Source organism: Cupressus sempervirens, chromosome 3 (assembly GCF_028749045.1).
Source record: "Cupressus sempervirens isolate cs-2001-9-10 chromosome 3, ASM2874904v1, whole genome shotgun sequence".
In the NCBI taxonomy this organism is placed as follows: domain Eukaryota; kingdom Viridiplantae; phylum Streptophyta; class Pinopsida; order Cupressales; family Cupressaceae; genus Cupressus; species Cupressus sempervirens.
This window is the reverse complement of record NC_143120.1, coordinates 894,017,201-894,022,491: the sequence shown is the minus strand read 5'-3', so window position 1 is coordinate 894,022,491 and position 5,291 is coordinate 894,017,201.

Genomic DNA, 5,291 nt, shown 5'->3' with positions numbered 1-5,291 from the left:
GGGCAAAAGCCCAGATTCCAACCTGCACCTAGAAACTATACACCCCTTGGTGAGCCATTGGATGTTATTTTTGAGAAATTGGCTAAGGAAAACCTCATCAAATTTCCTCCTACCCAGCAAATTGATCCAAGCCAATCCAAAGCTGCATGGTACAAGGACAATGAGTATTGCAAGTTCCATAGGGTAAACGGTCACACCACCCTCAGATGCATGAAACTGAAAGACTATGTGCAAGACCTCATTGATCGGAAGGAAATCACTGTTGGTGCCCAAACCTCTCCCAATGTAGGCTTACAGATTTATCAAAATGCTTTTCCTCCACACAACAACCAAAATCCTGGAAAAGCACCTATCCAAAACAACACCAACAACCGCCAGCCAAACCAACAGCATGGGAAGAACAATGACCGCACTTCATCCTATATAGACTATGGTAGCCTTATAGGTTGTATATCTGAGAAAGAGCCTTCTGTCAATGTTATCAATATCCGAGGACCAGACAATGAGTGTGCAGTCACCACTCAAAGAGCACGATTTAACATCGCAGGCCCACTAGTTTCGTCAGCACCATCAGCTCCATCAAAAAGCTGGTACAATATCTTGGAACACCTTGGGAACATGCTAGCCCAAATCTCCATTTTAGACCTTCTCCACACTAGTCCTGTGTACAAAGACATCCTTGACAGTGCTCTCATAGAATCTCGTGTCCCTTCTAATATCAATGCTATTAATTTTCGTAATCTTGTTGGACACCTTTCATCCTCATGTGCCCTATCTTTCAAACCCACCGACATACCCGCGGTTGAGCCAGATCACACCTTCCGCTTCGCATAGCCATCATGGTATCCAATTTTTCCGTGAAAAGAGTAATGATAGATAATGGATCAGCCTTAAACATTTGCACCCTAAAATTCATAAAACAAGCTGGGTATACTGAGGCAGATATGATCAGTGAGGTTATCACCATCAAAGCTTATGACAACTTGGAAAGGACCACAGAAGGGACTATTTTGCTACCAATCAAGTTTGGGCCGGTCATCCAAGAGACAGTTTGCCATGTTGTTGATCTAAACCTACCATTTAACATCCTCCTCAGTCGCCCATGGATTCATGCTATGAAGGCAGTTCCATCCACCTACCATCAGTGCATCAAATTTTTGCATCAAGGCACTAAGGTAACCGCCCATGCCGATCCAGAACCCTTTGCTTACTGCAATGCGGTTGAAGCTTCATATACAAACCATTGCCCTGGAATAGACATCGGCACAGCCATCGCCAGCTCATCCCACACTTGTAATGACGTAGAAACCATCCTTGCCTCCACCCTATCTACTGTAAAGATCAACAAAAAAGGTTGTGGAGAATATAGTCTATCAGATGCATTTTCTGTCGGAGAAATCCCACTTGATCCACATACCCATGGACGACCAACATATCACAAAGCTAAGGAGATTCCACCCCCTCGATACAAACAGTTTGGCCCAACCACCTTTGTGTCCTCAAAAACCCCTCTTCATGAGGAGCTCACTCCAGATATCAACAATTGGCTACATAAGGATGCACCTCCAAGAAATCAAGCACGCCTTGATCACTTCAGCCAGAAGTATCCCAAACAACATAAGCTCATCACTGAAAAATGGAACTATCAAGGAGGTGGACTAGGACCAGAAGAAAGGGACATGCAATGTCCCATCGAAGCACATGATTGGGAAATAAAGTCAGGTCTTGGCTTTGGCATACCCACAACTGGGGGCACCAATGACAACGGTCATGCTTTTTCGAACATCCACTGCGACCTTGTCGAAATTGAAGACATTCCTGAGGAAGTTGAAAAGAGAGCCTACGACGATATCCCAAACCAAATCTTCTTAGGAGACTCTATTCTCCAAGAACTATCCATCCATCTCATTGACCTACCACTTGCTCATCCACAACTCATAGATTGGGACCAACCAAGTGTCATACATATTGATGAGTTTGCATCAGAGGAAGTGCTTCTAAGATTCATGGGAGCCGAAACTCCTCATAAGAAGACAAAGCCAGATTCTGCCTACATCTACAAGCTAGATCCCAAGGGGTATTTTGGAGAAAATCCCCAACCTAGTTTCGATACACCCAAAACTGAAACTAAGGTAAATCTGGGACTAGCTAAGGCAGCGAAGAGAACCCCTCAGCAAGAAAATCCAGAGCCACAAGCAGAACATGAGGACTTAGTATTGCCTCCTCAAGATAATCGACCAGAGGTGTCTTCTATTCTAATAGAGGATACTAGAGAAGTCAACATTGTTTCTTCAGAGATCCCTAGAATTGTTCACATTGCTGCATCCCTATCACAAGACCAAGCTGACCTCCTCTTTGAGGTTTTACGAGAGAACATTGGCCAATTTGCATGGTCATATCAGGACATGCCAGGACTTGATCCAAAGCTTGTGGTTCATCATCTTGTAGTTGATCCAAAGATCAAACCCATAAGACAAAAGCTTAGAAAAATGCACCCCACGGTGGCCTTACTAGTCAAAGTTGAACTAGAAAGAATGTTAGCTGCTAAGGTTATCCGACCTATCGACTACTCAGAATGGATCTCCAACATGGTCCCTGTCACTAAGCCTTCTAGTGACATCAGAATCTACACTGATTTTAGAGATCTTAACAAAGCTTGTCCAAAGGATGATTTTCCCTTGCCCAACATAGATATGATTGTAGATCTTACAGCTAGACATGAAATTCTGTCCCTTATGGATGGATTTTTTGGGTATAATCAGATCAAGATTGTAGAAGAAGACCAGCATAAGACAGCATTCACTACCCCTTGGGGAACCTTTTGCTACACCATGATGCCTTTTGGCCTAAAGAATGCTAGGGCTACCTATCAAAGAGCTATGACAGCCATTTTCCATGATCTTATCCATAGCATTTTGGAGGATTATGTGGACGATATCCTAGTCAAATCTCACACCTTCATGGATCATCTTGCTGACTTGGAGAAAGTCTTTAATAGGTTGGCCCAATATCATCTCATGCTAAATCCCAAGAAGTGTGTCTTTGGGGTCACATCTGGCAAGCTTCTAGGCTTCATAGTTTCTAAACGAGGTATAGAGATCGACCCCAAAAAGGTCAAGGCTATCTTAAACATGCCTCCTCCCCAGACACTGCGACAGCTTCACTCTCTTCAGGGAAAACTTCAATCTGTCCGGTGCTTCATCTCCCAACTTGCAGATAAGTGTACACCATTTTCACACTTGCTAAAGAAGAATGAGAACTTCAAGTGGGATCTTTTATGTCAGCGCAGCTTTGATCAGCTCAAGCAGTATCTCACCAATCCCCCTATCTTGGTTCCACCAGTTCCTGGTCGTCCCTTGATCTTGTATATATCAGCAACACCTACTGCTCTAGGGGAACTTCTAGCACAACATGATGATTATAGCAGAGAGAGAGCCATCTACTATATCAGTAGAACCCTAGTTGGTTATGAACTCAATTACACTCCTATGGAAAAAGCTTGTTTGGCAGTTGTTTTCTCAACTCAAAACTCTGCCACTACATGCTAAGTCATACCATCCAACTAGTCTCTAAGATTGATCCTCTCAAGTATATGCTCTCTAGAACAACACTCACAGGTCAGCTAGCAAAGTGGGTTACGCTACTAAGTGAGTTTGACATCTAGTATGTGGACAGAAAGGCAATCAAAGGGCAAGCTATAGTAGATCACCTAGTTGATGCACCTCTAGTAGATGCATATCCTTTGCTCACAGAATTTCCAGACGAGCATATTTGCCTAATTGAAGAACAACCCCCATGGAAGCTTTATTTTGATGGCTCATACACCTCTCATGGATCAGGGGCAGGAATATTATTAGTTACACCTCAAGGAGATTACATTCCAAAAGCCTTCAAGCTACAATTCCCTAGCACCAACAATATAGCAGAATATGAAGCTCTTGTAGCAAGATTAAAGATAGCTGTAGAATGGAATATCACTGAGTTACAAGTCTTTGGTGATTCCCAGCTCATCATCAAACAAGTCTTAAATGAATATCAAACCAAAGATGAAAAGCTATTACCCTACAAAGAGCTAGTTGATTAGCTGACCCAGCATTTTACAAAGCTTCAGTTACACAAGTGCCTTGAATGCAGAACAAGGTAGCAGATGCCATGGCCACTATTGACTCGCTCTTGGAAATTCCCCAAGAAGCTACGTAGTATAAGTTTTTAGTTGAGCAGCTCCTCACACCTGCCTATGCGACTGAGGATTCAAACCGTGTTTGTATCTTGGTTGGTCCCCAATCCCCTTGGTACCATGAAATTCATGCTTACCTTAACGATGGTATCATATCCCCTCACCTCACACGTACCCAATGCCAGAACCTCATCCGAAAATAATCCCGCTATGTTATCATAGCCAATACCCTATATCATCGGGGTTATCACGATACTCTCTCTCGATGTTTAGATGAAAATGAGGCCGCGATGGCATTAAAAGAAGTACATTTTGAACTTTTCGGTGCCCACACGAGTGGTATTGTCCTAGCATGACAAATCCTTAGAGCAGGCTACTATTGGCCTACCATTGAAGAAGACTCTTGTGACTTTGTTAGAAAGTGTCTCCCATGTCAGCAGCATGCAAATCTTGTGCACGCTCCAGCACAGGATCTACAACCTATTGCACCACCTTGGCCTTTTGCTTGTTGGGGCCTTGATCTAGTTGGAACTATCACACCTCTCTCATCTGATGGACGTAAATGGATAATAATAGCTACAGACTATTTCACTAAGTGGGTGGAAGCAGTCCCCCTAGTCTCAGCTACAGGAGTTCAAGTCTCCAAGTTCATCTTGTACCACATTGTTTGCCGCTTCGGCATCCCATCCACCATCTTCACTGACCACGGAGGTAACTTTGAAAATCTCAACATGGAAGAATTATGCACTTCCCTCTGCATCCATCACCACTTTTCTAGCCCATATTTCCCACAAGGTAACGGCCAGGCAGAGGCAACTAATAAAACCCTCCTCAAAATCCTAAAGAAAGTTGTCAATGATTTCGGTCGTGATTGGCACCTTCAAATAAATCTGGCTCTATACTCCATACTCCCTAGTCTATGGTGCCAAAGCGGTATTACCTATAGAAGTTGAACTTCCCTCACTATGCATATCTTTGCGAGGGCAAATCTCAAATGAAGAATACAGAGTAGCTCGACTCACCCAGCTAGATCTCTTAGACGAGAAGAGACAACAAGCCTATGACCATCTCACAATCTATGAAACTCATCTCAAAAGGAAATTCAACAAGAAGG